A 15,575-nucleotide genomic window follows, 5' to 3' on the forward strand; every position below is an offset into this window, starting at 1 on the left:
TGTACTTCTTAAGGACATTTAATGCGTCAGACTCTATGTTTGGCATTTTATTTGCATCCCTATGACTCTGTATGTCGTAATCTCCAGGCATATGAACATTTGTTGAGTGCAGAAATCCCCATTTGCTAGAGAGGATAACCCCCTTATTATGGATGATTACAGATTTATTATTATGGATTTGAACCCAGAACTATCTGACTCCACAGCCAGGACTCCTTACATAGCATTGCCCTTCTCGAAAAGGACAGTTCTGTTGTCCCAACCTCTTTATCACTCTCCAGAAACATGCCTTCCTGGAGCTTGACTCTAGTCCTCTAGGGGGCTGTGGGCTGGGCAGGACCTGGGAGCAGGCTGAGAAATCTAGAATCTCAGCTCCCCCAGGAACACTCCTGGCAAGGAGGCATCGTCCCCTTTGCCAGAGCAGACTTGCCCAGCTTAGCAAGCTCTCCAGGGCGCTGCTGAGCAGACCCCGGGTTCAGGAGCCTAGCCAAGCACCTTGTAGGTCTGCTGGCTTCTGATCTAGCTGCTTCTACTGCAGTGTCTCCAGATGTACAGGGGTTTGCTGGGCCTGCGGTTCTGAGTAGTAGCTTTGTTGAGGGGATTTGTGTTTTTTCTCTTCCTTTCTCTCTTTAAATCTTAGCAGCATATGTTCCTCCGTCCGTGGCAGGTTCCGAGTGTCTCAGACAGACGTCAATATTGAAAGAAGAGGCCCCCGGGCCCAGCAGGGAACACCGTTCAGAAGAGGAGCTGAACAAGCTCATTAGGGGGACTTCTTGGCACCCTTTGTCAGCCCCAATTACTTGGTTCTGAGCAACAGGAATATTGATCAGTGGAATGAGGGGTCTCATCTGGGTTAGGCTTTTTTTTTTCAGAGGAAGTATAGAAGAGGGTTTTAAGGTCACAGGCTCTGGAGTAAGAAAGGCCTGGCTTCCCATCCTGCCTCTGCCCTTGGCTACGCATGTGACCTTGGCAAAGGGCGCTCACCATGCTGAACCTCAGTTTCCTTATCTGTAAAATAGACATCTCGATACTATGTACTACAAAAGCTTGCTGTTGAGAATCACATGACTTAATGCATTTAGCACAGGGCCAGGCACACAGCAAGTGCTCAGTAAATGCACCAGTCCCTGTTGTCTCATCAGGAAATGGCCACATCCAGTGGAACCGATCTCTTTCCTAAGATTGAGGAAGCCTTTCCCAAAAAGCTCCCGGCAGAGTTGGGTGACGTGTTCATTCCTAAGCCAATCGATGGCTAGCGGACTAGAACTGTTACTGTCCTGGGTCCGTGTTTCATTCGCCAGAATTAGGTCATGTGACCAGCTCTGTTTGGCATTAAATCAAAGATTACCAAGCATGCAAAGAAGCAGGAAAACATGACTCCTAAGGAGGAGTAAAATCAACCCATTGAAACCAGCCTAGAACAGACACAGATGTTAGAATTAACTGACAAGGACATGAAAACGGTTATTCTAACCATATTCCATAGGTTTAAAAAAATGTTCTGTAGAACTATAGAAGACATGAAAAATACCCAATTGAACTTCTGGAGGTGAAGACTACAATGTGTGAGATGAAAACTACACAGAAGTGTATTAACAGCAGATTAGATATTCCAAAGAACAAATGAGAAAACTCAAAGACTTAGTAATAGAAACTATCCAAAGTGTAACACACAAAGAAAACATATTTTTTAAATGAATAGAGCATCAATGAGATGTGGGACAACTTCAAGCAGTCTATTAATAATGTATGTGTAATTGAAGTCACCAAGGGAGAGGAGACAGTCGTGGGATCAAAAAAATATTTAGCTGGGCACAGTGGTTCATGCCTGTAATCTCAGCAATTTGGGAGGCCAAGGCAGGAGGATGGCTTGAGACCAGGAGTTTGAGACCAGCAGTTTGAGACCAGCCTGGGTGACATAGCGAGACGAGACCTCATCTCTACAAAAACATTTTTTTTTAAATTAGACAGGTGTGGTGGCACACGCCTGTAGTGTCAGCTACTCAGGATGCTGAGGTGGGAGGACCACTTGAGCCCAGGAGGTTGAGACTGCAGTGAGCTATGATTGCACTACTATACTCCAGCCTGGTGACAGAGCAAGACCCAAGACCCTTTAAAAAAAAAAAAAAAATTAGAGAAAGAATGGCTAGAATGGCTGAAAATTCCCATATTAGATAAAAATCTTTGGCATCAGGTAGAGCCTGGTTTAAGCCCTGGCTATGCCATTTACCACCTCTGTGAACTTGGGGACATTATTCACCTGCTCTGGTCTTTATTGGTAAATCAGGGAAAACAACACTAACATCATAGGATTACTGTGAGGAGATGCTACTTATAAAGCACTTGGCACAGTGTCTGGTGGATGGTGAGCCCCGATACAGGTCTGCTGTTATTTTTATTAGAGTCTTTTCCAGCTTTGGCCTTCTGTGGTTTGCAGAGATTCTAATGTTCACCCTTTGGTTTATTAAATAATCACTAACCTTTATCGAGTGTTTATGGTACCCCAGATTCTGTGCTAATTCTTTATTTGTATTAACTTATTAAGTCCTTAAACCAACCCTTTGAGGAATGTATAACATTTTATACCTCTCCCTATTTTATAGATGAGAAAACTGAGGCACATAGGGTTAAGTAGGTTGTCCAAGGTCACCGCTGAAAAATGTGGCACTGGGATTTGAAGCACTGAGCTCTGCTGACTCCTGAGAAGGTATCTGATTGTATATAGTTCAGTCTCATTGTTTTATAGCTCATGAAACTGAGGCCAAGGGAGACTGAGGGTTTCGCAGAGAGATTACACAGCAGGTCAGTGGCAGAGCCAGGGCTGGAACCTGATGCCAAGCTCTTTTCATTCTCCTACAGCACCCCTCTAACAGCTGAGATTTCCAAGGCTTTTTGGCCAATGTGTTTGTCAACATCTGCAACAAATTTCCAGAACTCAGGCCAGAGCCCTGGGCAAAGCCTCCTTTTTTGTCTCCTCTTTTTATCTTCCAGTGCAGGTGAGCAGCTTGCTTCAGTCCTGTTCTCTCCAGCCAGCTCCTAAGAACTCTGATGGAATTATTCATGCAAACATCTTACTCCCAGGGCCATTGGAATTCAAAGGAGCTGCTGGGAACAGGCAATGCTTAACCCAAAGGGGTGAATTTCTAGTGGCAGGATTTGCTACATTTGTACTGGAAATGTTTCCTGGTGGCAGTGGAATCTCACTGGCACCCCTAAAGCACACTAACCATTTTTTCCTCTTGCTTTGTTCTTTCGTTTATTTGATCAACTTGCTGAACCAGGGACCTTGCTTGGTGATAGCAATACAAAAGTAAAAATGGGTAAGGCATTGTCTCTGCCCTTGGGGAAGACATAGAAGTGAATGGATGACTACAATTGCTGTGATAAGTGTTATGACACAGGCATGGAATAGAATGCATATCTCACTACCTGGGCCCATCAGGGCAGGCTTCCTGGAGGAGGTGACATGAGTTGAGTTTTGAAAGACTAATACCACGTCACCTCTTTCCACTAGAAGGTGAGCTCCACGAGAGTAGAGGGTTTGTGTGTTTCATTTACTGCTGGATTCCCAGTTGTCAGAACAATGCCAAGCATTGTAGGTGCTCAATAAATACTTACTGAATGAATGAATAGAAAAAAAAAGATCCAGGAAGGGGTTCCAGGCAGAAGGAACAGCATGTGCAAAGGCACAGAGGAGCAAAAGGGCGCGGCACATTTGAGAATGGTAGGAAGCTCACTGTGGCTTTAGCATAGGGTACGTGGTGGTTTATAAATGAGCCAAGCCTGAGGATAAGAACGTGAAAGTCCTTCCTTGAGCCATAGGCTTAGTTTGGACTTGGCTCCAATAGCAATGGGAAATTATACACAGGTTTCAAGCAGAGTCATGGCATGAGTAGCTTTGTGCTTTAAGAGGATTATATCCTATCTGTTACCTGGACAAGAAAATGGGGGTGAGTGAGAGACAAAGGGCTGCGCGCCTAGAGCAGCATCAGTTCAACTAGTTTGTACAAGGACCCCTAGCGGGGTGGCTACAGAGGCTTGAGGGAAATCTGTCCCCTGACTCATCTTCCCTGGCCTCCTGCTGGCAGGCATGTGGTCATGCAGAAAGCCCATTACCATCTCACCAGGAGACGCTTTCGCTTGTTAAAATTCTGGGCCATGGTGTCTTGTATTAAAGCTGATATTAAGCCATAAAATGTAATATGTTATGACACCATAAAATGCAATGTAATTGCTATAAAACCATAAAATGTAATGTAACAGGCACAATGTCCATTATGCAGCGTCACAGTCTAAAACAGCTTCCGTTTTGCATTTAAACAAACAAACAATTCCTATTCATTGCTACCTCTGGAGAAAGGTATAGGAAAATCATCTTGGATGAGCATGAATTGTAACACAAACAGCCAGGGAGGATGCAGTGTGGTGTGGAGGAACCGCCCCTGGCTTTGTAGTTAGATAGAACCCATGCTCCAATTCTGATGCAATGATGTCTAGATCGGGTTCCCAAACGACAGAGCCAAAGACAAGGATTCAGACTAGATTGCTCCTGAAATCCCATTAGTCGAACTCCTCCTTCTGCCTGAACATGTTTCTCTCACCTTCTCCTGGAAGGTAAGAACTGGTGGGCTCTTATGCCTCCACATCAGGGAGACATTAGCCCAGGGTGTCCCCTGCGAAGGGATGTGAACTTCTGGGTGACAGTGAGCAAGGCGTGCAGGTGTGACCTGTTAGCAGACTCCATTTGCAGTGGTTAGGTGACAGGTGCACTTGCTAAGGGGGTGAGGGTGAGAAAGGGGTGGCACCAAGAGCATCTGCAACAAATAACTTAAAGCTGTGTCACTGTAGCCAAAGGACTTTCCCCTCTAAGCCTGAATGTTCTCATTATAAATGCAGATCATGCTATCTATAAGATGTTTATATAAATTAAATGAGATCAAAATCTACAGAAAACACTTGAATATACAGATATTCTCTCATAAATGTATTCACGCACAGCATTGCACACATACTCAATGTATTAAAAAAATGACAGAATATATACATATATATATATATATATGCTCTAGGAAACACCAGTGCATGTGTGTACACAATTAAGCTTGCATATAGAAATGAAGATGCATATAAATGTGCGTATAGAAATTATGTTGGGCATCTAATAAAGCTGTACTAACCAAATAATATAACTCGAGGCAGAGAAAGAGGCCGGGACACCCCTGGCTTGTCATGCTAACAGCATGGCTGAGTGGTGGGCTCAGTCATATTGAATTTGCTCCATCCAGAAGCCAAGCTACAGTAAAGGCAGCATGTGGTGAGTCGCAAGCACTTGTGAGCAGTGCCAGAGACAATGTGCAGGTGTGTAGTGAGGGACCAATGTCATTGGCTACAGGGAGAAGAGAGGGACACAGAGTGAGCGAGAGAGAGAGCCAAGCAAGAGAGCACCAAGATGGTGATGGGGAACTGATGAGTCTAGAATAAAGGTCTCACGCCTTTTAGAGAGCTGGGGAACAAGCTAAACAAAGGGGAGCAGCCACTCCCATCTCCCTGCCCTGGGGAGACTGTACAAATGGAAATGCATGGCTTAAATTTAAGGAAAAAGACCATTGCATATGTTAATTTGGATTCAGAACATGTGCGCAACTAACTCAAGGGAAGACATTTCGATCAAATACTGTATATCCCTCTTTTTGGACTCTTAATAGTATAATACGATGATGCCAGTTTTGTCACTTAGGATTATATTCTGCTGCAAGTTACAGAGACATAGAAATATGGGCTAGCACAAGTAGCTTATTCTTTTCCATGACAAAGAAGCCAGAGGTAGAACTTTTCAAACTCAGTGTTCTAGAGGGGACAGAAAGGAATGTAAATGAGGGGACTGGGTGGGGGTGGGAAGCAGAGGGCACAAGTCCCATGTAAAGGGTACATCAGTTCTTCATCTTTACACAGTTATTGCCATGGGGAAAGTCGGCTCCATGTTGCTTGAGCTATTGATTTTTTTTGAGACAGTGTCTTGCTCTGTCACTGAGGCTGGAGTCCAGTGGTGCAATCATGACTCACTGCAACCTCCGCCTGCCAGTCTCAAGCTATTCTCCCACCTCATCCCCCCGAGTAGCTGATACCACAAGCTTGTGCTACCCCACCCAGTTAATTTTTGTATCTTTTGTAGAGACGGGGTCTCACCATATTGCCCAGGTTTCTCTCAAACTCCTGGACTCAAGCGATCCACCCACCTCAGCCTCCCAAAGTGCTGGAACCACAGGGGTGAGCCACCGCACCTGGCCCAGTTTTATAAAGAAAAATTTAAAACCTGGATTTTGTATGTGAAATTTGACTTCTAAATGTTACAACTAATTCAAAAATTTAAAAGCCCTCTGGACCAAGGATAACCTATAAGTAGGACATATTTGATCCAGGGCTGCCAATATGAGATCCACTGCCAGTTCTTATGACAGCTGATCTCATAAGAACTATAGAAATGCCTAGGTGTGCAGACATGCGCATAGACCACTAGGCGAGTACATCAATGTTGTGGTTGAGTGCAGGGCATTCTTATGGAGCTATTCCCAAGTGGTGGGTGCATTCTCAATTCTGGGAATTCAACAGTAAACAATCATGTTAATTTGCGAGTTGAGTTGAAATCCTGTCCTCTGGGAGGTTTTAGGCTGTTTATCAGGTCAAAGAAGCAGAAACAGTATGAGTGATATAAGGGGTTTATGATAGGGTTGGGCCTTACGTGACTGTGCCGGTTGGTGGTGCTGCTTATGTAAGCCTATTGCCCTGCATTGGATGCTGAACCTGCATTCAGCAGGGCTGTGCATTGGTAAGTGATTACGGACATGAAATGCGAGAGAGCAAGAACAACATGGAACCCATGAGGATGAGCTGGAACATACCAAGGAAAACTGGAACCTGCCTCTGTCCCTCCCTGGAACCTGTCAGTCTCTCAGTGCCTCCAGACTTCTAAACTTAGTGATGCCGTGAGCTTTGGAAGGACCATGGAACTGCACCCAAATCTGGCACAGACGTTAGAAAAAGTAAAAGAGGAGATTGGCAGGAGGTGGAGGAGCCCCAGCCCTGCCTGCTGTCTGCAATCTCCCAACAAGATGAGCCATCAAATCCACGACAATGAGTGTGAGATGCAGCAGAGCCTCAGCTCACATTGACCCCTGGAGCATAAACACAACTGCTGCTTCACACCCACTTTCCAAAGCTCACCCAAGTTGGTTGGCCCACTTTAACACAGAACACTGCAGGAAAGGGAATTTGGGGAAATGCTTTCAATTTAACTAAGATGACACAATGCAAGGCCACTCTGGCCAGGGAAGACGCAGTGAACTAGGGAGTGGCAGTACAGTTAGTGGGAGTTCCAAATGGGGAAGGGAGGCACTTGTGGGTGCTTACCCAGCAGGAACAGTTACCATCTAGGGACTCAGGCCAGAAGAAGTGATGGCCATGCTGAGGGGTGAAGGGGGGGTTCATCAGGTGAGGTGAGTGTGGAAGGAGGAAAGAAAATAGTGTGTGTAAGTGACAGGGCAGGGAGGGGAGAGGAAGAAGGGGGAGGAAGAGGAGGAAGAAGGAGTAGAAGGAGGAGGATGAGGAGGAGGAGGGAGATGAGGGAAAGGGATAGAGAGGAGGAAGAAGAAGAAAGAAGGAGGAAGAAGGAGGAGGAGAATGAGAAGAAGAAGGAAGATGACAAGGAGAAGGAGGGGGAGGAGGGAGAGGCAGGTGAGATAAAGGAACGGAGCTAACAGAGTCAGAGAAAAATGCAAAGACAGTGTCAGAGGGAGGGACAGAGTGATTGGAGAGAAGTAAGGAATTCAAGAAGAGGCTATGTTTAGAAGATAGAATGGTGTAAGATGGGCTAGAGAAATAAGCAGGGAACAATGAAATATGAATACACACCCACAGAGAACGAGATCAACACCCTGACATTAACATATATGACAATCTGACAATCCAGACTTGCACGCACTTAACAATTCATGGAGTCAACAGACAATACGCATACACATCTATCCATACAGGGACACAAGAAACCACATATAATTAATTCCTCACTGATTCTCCCTGACTCCCTCCACACCCCAGGGAGGCAGCAGAAGGGGTTAATTCTGATCAGATCACCTGAGCAGGGCCTTGGAGGACATTCTCCAAGATCCCATGAAGCTCTGTCCCCATGTACTTCCTTGGTGGTGTGAACACTCAGCCGGCCACAGCTATCCCATGAGTAGGTAACCCTATTAGGTGTCTCATCTTGTTCAGGGGAGAAATATGACCCCTTCTGTCATGAGGGCAAAGCCTGACTGTGCCACACCTAGGCTTGGCTTCTCAGGTCCTCCAGAGGAGACCTTGTTTCTGATGCATTTTACAAGCCGCTTCATAGTGTTACTAATGAATAGGACAGACCATAAAAGCAGGGAGGAAATGAGCCAGCATAATGTTCCCACTGTGAAATTTTGGTGAGAAACCCAAAGAATCAACCAGTGGGAAGGACACAGAGCCGCGGTCTTGGGAAGTGTTGTTGAAGGCTGGTGTTTGAAGGCAGAAAAGAACAGAATGGACAACTAGGGACCTTCCAGCATGACTCAGCTGTCTGTGTGTCTGCGTGTGCCTGAGTGTGTGTCTCTAAGAAGGAACTGTGTGGATGCATATATGGGGTGCCTGTCGTATAAATATTTGGGTCTGAGTAAATGGGAGAAGGCATCATCTAAAACCCCAGGAGCAAATGCTAAGGTTTGGTCAGGTTAGAGGAATATATGTTTCCCCTCCTTCTCCACTTCTACTTCTTGAGAGTATTTTTAGGGAACGAGGAAGTGCTGAAAAGTTTACTGTAAAGCAAATGAGAGGAAAACTGTTGATATCAAAGTTTCTGCTATTAGGTGGCACAAATGTAACTGAGGTTTTTGCCATTACTTTCAATAATTATTCGTGTCAAGATGTTCACCTGGGTTAGGTGCACCACCAAATCTTTTGAGTAATGCGAAGGAAGTTCCTGGAGTTTGTGATAGAGATTCAGAAAATATTCATTTGCTTAATAAAATGAAAGAAAATTTTGTGGATGTCCCCAGGCCCTGGGAAGCTGGAGAAATACATGTATCAGAGAAGTAAAAGACAGTCTGAAAAATTCCCTGCAGGGTTTGGTTAAGGAGCTTTAAGGATAGAGGCGATGAGTATTACATTGTAGGTTGTTTCCTATTCTACACTGTGATGTAATTCACTTCTGATGTTGCTAAACCTTCCATAAAATTCTGTGTATTAGTTGAGGTAAAGGTTAAGCTGCTGTAACAAAGAATGCCAAAATACAGTGGATTATAGAAGACAGATATTTATTTCTTATTCATGAAATGGTCCTGAGGTGAACAGCCTAGGAGTATATTAGACTTTGCTCCACACCTTCACACAGGGACGCAGCTTCCTTCCGTTGTCCTCATGGGCATGATTCAGCTGCATCCAGGCACATTCCTGTGCCTTTGTATAAACGAGCAGGGGGCAAAAGAACACGACCCACCATTTTTTTCAAGCAAGTGAGGCAGTGTTGCAAGCATCTTTTGTTTATATTCCATTGGTTAGAACTTAGTCACATGATTCGACCTTGCCCCAGGGGAGGCTGGGAAATGTAGTCCCTTGTTGAGCAGCAACGGTTCACTTATCGCTGTGGAAGAAAGAGAGAATGGAGTTTGTTGGAAAACTGGTGGTTTTTATTGTTGTCTTGGACCTAGTCTCTCACTTGGATTATTGTAATAATCTGTCAATTGTACCCTTGCTCTAATCCAGCGATGTCCAACCTTTTGGCTTCAGGAATTGTCTTGGGCCACACAATATAAAATATACTAACACTAACGATAGCTGATGAGCAAAAAAAAAAAAAAAAGAAAAAAAAAAGAAATCCAAAGAAAATCTCATAATGTTTTAAGGAAGTTTATGAATTTGTGTTGGGCTGCATCAAATCTGTCCTGGGCTGCATGTGGCCCACGGGCTAGGGGTTGGACAAACTTGCAGTCTAATCAGTGTATTTTGAAAACAATACTGCTGCTAAAATGTGATTCTCTCCTCAGAACTCCCCAGTGGCCTCTGGTGTGCTCTTGGAGTAAAAGCCAATGTCTTTGGAACTGCTTGTCAAGCCCCACATGACCCCACCCACCACCCAGTTCTAATCTCATCCCCTCCCACTCACCTCCTTGCTCATTCCCTCCAGCCACACTGTCTTGTTTGCCTTCCTCAAACATGTCAGGCATCTACCTACCTCAGGGATTTTGCACTGTTGAACCTTCTTCCTGAAGCGCTCTTTCTCAGTTAGCCGTCATTTCCTCACCTCCTTCAAGTCTTTATTCAAATGCCACCATCTCATCCAGGCCTTCTCTGACCCCAACCATTTAAAAAGGCAACTCCACCCCCTGATGCTCTCTGACTTCCTTCCCCTGATTTTTCTGCATAGTACATATTACCAACATACATACATATACATAGGTATACATGTTTATATACGTATACATGTTTGCACATGTGTACAATTTTGGTGTAATAATTAGTAGTCAATAAAATACATCAGATATTCAACCCTTTATTATAATATAGACTTTGTGTTAGATGATTTTGCACCACTATAGGCTAAGTAAATGCTCTGAGCACGTTAAATTTAGGCTAGGCTAAGCTAGGATGTTCAGCAAGTTAGGTGTATTTATGCGGGGTTTTTTTGTTTTCGTTTTTTTTTTGTTTTGAGATGGAGTCTCCCTCTTGTTGCCCAGGCTGCAGTGCAGTGGCGTGATCTCAACTCACTGCAACATCTGCCTCCCAGAGTCAAGCGATTCTCCTGCCTCAGCCCCCCAAGTAGCTGGGATTACAGGCACCTGTCACCACATCTGGTTAATTTTTGTATTTTTAGTAGAGATGGGGTTTCACCATGTTGGCCAGGCTGGTCTCGAATTCCTGACCTTAGGTCATCTGCCAGCCTTGGCCTCCCAAAGTGCTGGGATTACAGGCATGAGCCACCGTGCCCAGCCTACTTATGCGTTTTTGACTTACAATATTTTCAACTTATGATGGATTTATTGTAAATCAAGGAGCATCTGTGTATATGTGTGTGTGCCTGGGTGCGTGTGTGTGTATGTGTATACGACTTATTGTCCTTCTTCTCCATTAGAGGGTAAGCTTCATGAGAGCAGGGTTTCTGTTGGATCCATGTGTGTGCACATGCGTACATGTGTATGGGACATGTATGTGTATGTACACAAACTGTTAATCTCCTAATGACAGTAGTCTGTCATATATAATTATATATCAAGCAAAGATTATAATAAAGCACACAGGAGAAAGTTATGGAATTTTATCTCTGAAGTTTGTTTTTTAGCATGGTAATGTATTACATTTAATTAATAAAACATCAAATGTATGACTCAAGAACATAAATACTACGGAGATAGAGGTAAATCAGCCATCCAGCAGTTGGTAGTAAAAGGCAAAGGAGAATATGGAGTTATTATGCCCTGGATAAGTGCTACAATAGAGATAACTAGAAGAGAAGATGGCAACACTGATATATCTGGTAGATAATTGGAAACTGGAGGTGAGAGTCAGTGGCTAGAGATAAATATGTGGGAGTCATCGGGTTATAGGTGATATTGTGAGGAAATAAGAATGAGTGAAATCTGTGATGAATACCCAGTAAATACTGAATCCTGTGTTAGCTGACTGCACATGCCTGATATTTCAGACACTAGATTATCTGTGATTATAAAAAGAAATTTCTCCCCCAGCAAACCTATATATGCAAATATTGTAGATGTGTATTTTATTCTTAACGTATGCTTTCTTAGTTTTTTGTGCATTAATAAGTATTAAGAGATAAGAGATAGTGCTAATGACAAACTCTGTCCTCGGCCCAAAAAGAGATGCAGAATGAATAAACAGACTCAAATCTCTGGGGCTCACTTTTTGGTAGAGGAAGACAGGCAATAAAATACATGAAAAAATAGTAAATAAGATCATTTCAGAAGGCGATACATGCTATGTGGACAGTATCTTGGCATGAGTCTTTGATGAATGATGTTGGGGGAGGGGGACTTCTTTAGATGGAGTTTTCAGGAATAGCCTCTTGGAAGAGGTTGCATTTGAGTGGAGACTTGAGTACACAAGGGAGCCAGCTGTGCAAAGTGCTGGGAACATAGTATTTCAGGTGGAGGAAATAGCAGGTGCAAAGTCCCCGAGGCATCAATGGGATTGTGGTATTCAAGGAACTGAAAGAAAAGCAAGAAGCCTCAAACACAGAGAGCAGCAGTGACTGTAATAGAGATGAGGGTGAGAAGAAGGCAGGGACCAGGTCATTGAGAGCTTCCCTGTCCCCTTCATAGCCATTAATCATGTGTGGCCATCAAGCACTTAAAATGCATCGAGTCCTGGCTGGGCATGGGGCTCATGCCTGTAATCCCAGCACTTTGGGAGGCCGAGATGGGCAGATCACCTGAGATCAGGAGTTGGAGACCAGCCTGACCAACATGGAGAAACCCCGTTTCTACTAAAAATACAAAATTAGTCGGGCGTGGTGGCGCGCACCTGTAATCCCAGCTACTGGGGAGGCTGAGGCAGGACAATCGCTTGAATCCGGGAGGCAGAGGTTGCAGTGAGCTGAGATCACGGCACTGCACTCTAGCCTGGGTGACAGAATGAGACTCTGTCTCAAAAAAAAATAAAAAATAAAAAAATGCATGGAGTCCCAATTGAGATGTGCTGTAATTGTAAATATGCACCAGATTGCACAGACCTAGAATGAAAAATAAAGAATGTAAAAGATTCATATTTTATATTGAACACATTTTAAAATGATAGTATGTTTGATTTTGGGGTTAAACAAAATATATATTTATATATTAAATAAAACATATTATTGAAGTTAATATCATCTGATTTTTTTTTTTTTTACTTTCTAAATGTGCTACCTACCTATGTGTACTGCTATTAGGCAGCCTTGACCTGGAGCCCTACAATCCTCATGGGCAGTCTGAATTTTCTTCCAAGTGCAGTGGTAAGCCATCAGATGATTTTAAATGGAGAAGTAAGACACTTGGATCTGTGCCTAAAAGAATCACTCTGCTGTTGAGTTCCTGAGAAGCAGACTCTGAGATAGAGATCATTCTTCAGGAAGCTTATTGAGAGGTGCTCTTGGGATCCACACTTGTAGAAGGTAAGTGAAAGAAGCAGCACTGAGCAGAAGGAAGTCGGGATATGATGCATTGCAAGGAAGGGCTCAGCCAACGCCACGGGAAGCTTGGAGCCTGGGATGGCCCTTCAGAGTTATCCCAAATTGAGCAAGGAGGCTGGGCCTTTCTGCTTCTGCAATGACCAGTCTCTATACAACCTGTCTTGGAAAGAGAACGTGACCTTGGAAAGGTCAGCTTGGGAAATAAGTTATTCATGCTTGAAGGACGATTTTGTCAATGCATCCATCATCCACTACTGGTGTCATTCTATGAATTAAGGAAGGAGGGGCTCAGAGTGGTAGCAGAGAGACAAGTTAGAAAGATCTAGCAAGGGATGACCCTCAAGGTTGGGGGACCTTAGTGGGCAAAGGTGCAGAGGTGAGATTACACAAGTAATCGTGAGAGAATATGGAGAGCCGGGCTTCACTGGAGGGAGATGAGTGCAAATGAGGGCTTAGGGGTTTTGCTGTTAGTTGGAGACAAGGTGCCCTACTCAGGGAATGGAAGCCTCTTTGCTCCCCACACTTCAGGACTGGCTTTTTAAGATCCAAAGGAGAAGCTAACCAAACAAAAGCATTCTTGGCAACCGGGTATTCCTGACCAGTCCCCGGCTCTCTGACAAGCTGTGACACAATATTGATCCAGTGATTACATTTCATGCTGAACTGACTGAAGTCCTAAATAACATCCCTGTTAGAGAGCTACTGTCTGAGAGGCTGACTCCACATGCCTGGTGGTTCATTAGTGCCTCAAGAGGCAGACGAGAGCCAAGGAAGTGAAAGGAGGTCATGGTCTCCGCACTTTGTGTCCTGCAAGAGGGGCTCTTGCTTGGGTAACAAAAAAGGCACTGGATTGAGGCTTCAAAAACTGAGCTTCCAGACATGAGTAGCAAGTCACTTTGTGACTATGGGCAAGGTATTTCCTTTCTGAGCCTTTGCCACCCCAAACACAAGCCAGTTTGGCAGGGAGGAGGGGTGGACTCGATGGTCCTTGAAGATTCACAACAGCTGCTCTTTATGGAGGGCTTCTGATGTACTAAGCACTCTATATGAATTATCTCCTTTAATTCCTATCAGAATCCTTTGAGGTGAGCATTATTATGCCCATTTTATAACTGAGGAAACTGAGCCTCAGAGAGGTTAAGTAACTTGCTCCAGATAACACAGCTACTAAATGTTGGAAGCATTTAAATGCCAGCAGTGGAGCCTGCGGTATTTTAAATTTCTTATATTTACTAACCGTACAAGTTGGGGGAAGATTATTTATCCATAGTCATACACAGTTAGTTCTGCAACCCCAGCAGAGTCAATCTGACTCCCAGCCTCTCTCCTAACCTCTGGCTGTCTTGTTCTTGGGCTGGAATCGAGTGTGAGGCTCTGTAGAATTGACTTTGGCTTTATCTCAAGAGAACCAGAGTTTGGGGCAGGCGTAGGGGGACGAGACTTGATCCTGACAAGACTGCAACAGCTTCATTGATCTCATCCTGGCAAAAAGTCAGATCTCATCCTGCCTCACGAGCCTTTCAGCCTCCACTCCTTGCATTCTCTGTAGCAGAGACAGCAAGTCCTGGGGCTCAGACAGGCAGCCAAAGCAAATGCCATCTCCTCCTTCCCAGCACAGCGAGGTATGGTGGGCAGCGGAGGGGCATCCCTGAGCACCTCCTCACCTGCCGTGGGAAATAAAACAAACATAAGAAGCCAAGTGGTTGCGTGTGAACCTGGCTGGGGTTCCAGTGTTGGTCAGGGTGCAGGAAGAAGGGCACTGGTGCTTTATGTGGGTAGTGGAAATCCACACCTCTGTGCAGGAAAATTTGTGTATTTTTTTTTTTTTTTTTTTTTTTTGAGACGGAGTCTCGCTCTGTCGCCCAGGCTGGAGTGCAGTGGCGCAGTCTCGGCTCACTGCAAGCTCCGCCTCCCAGGTTCACGCCATTCTCCTGCCTCAGCCTCTCCGAGTAGCTGGGACTACAGGCGCCCGCCACCACGCCCGGCTAATTTTTTTGTATTTTTAGTAGAGACGGGGTTTCACCGTGGTCTCGATCTCCTGACCTCGTGATCTGCCCGCCTCGGCCTCCCAAAGTGCTGGGATTACAAGCGTGAGCCACTGCGCCCAGCCGTATTTTTACTGAATCTCTTAAAAATGTGCATGCCTTGTTGAGGATGCTCTCAATTAAATAGGAATATATTTGCATGGAAACAAGACTAGAAGTTTCACCACTAAATAGTGATTATTTCTGTGCAGTGGTTTTTAAAAGATATATATCCATATATATTTTTTAATTCCTATTTATATGATGTGTATATTTGTATTTAATGAATAGACCATTTTTGAGCAGTTAGGTTTATGAAAAACTTGAGCAGCAAATACAGAGCCCCCACT

The 15,575-nt window shown here is 44.4% G+C and overlaps 1 long non-coding RNA gene across 4 annotated transcripts in view; it reads left to right on the top strand.

Annotated features, from left to right (window-relative positions):
* The window catches only part of LOC131380787 (uncharacterized), a 72,387-nt gene that overhangs the window by 15,454 nt on the left and 41,358 nt on the right, over positions 1–15,575 (top strand). For 3 of the 4 annotated variants that reach the window (XR_009208985.1, XR_009208987.1, XR_009208988.1), the window contains exon 1: positions 13,069–13,183. This is a non-coding gene — a long non-coding RNA (uncharacterized LOC131380787). Of the gene's footprint in view, positions 1–12,961; positions 13,184–15,575 lie in introns of those variants that run through there. The other variant, XR_009208986.1, reaches the window with a different exon arrangement.

This window comes from Hylobates moloch, unplaced genomic scaffold, assembly GCF_009828535.3.
Source record: "Hylobates moloch isolate HMO894 unplaced genomic scaffold, HMol_V3 SCAFFOLD_12, whole genome shotgun sequence".
NCBI classification, from domain to species: domain Eukaryota; kingdom Metazoa; phylum Chordata; class Mammalia; order Primates; family Hylobatidae; genus Hylobates; species Hylobates moloch.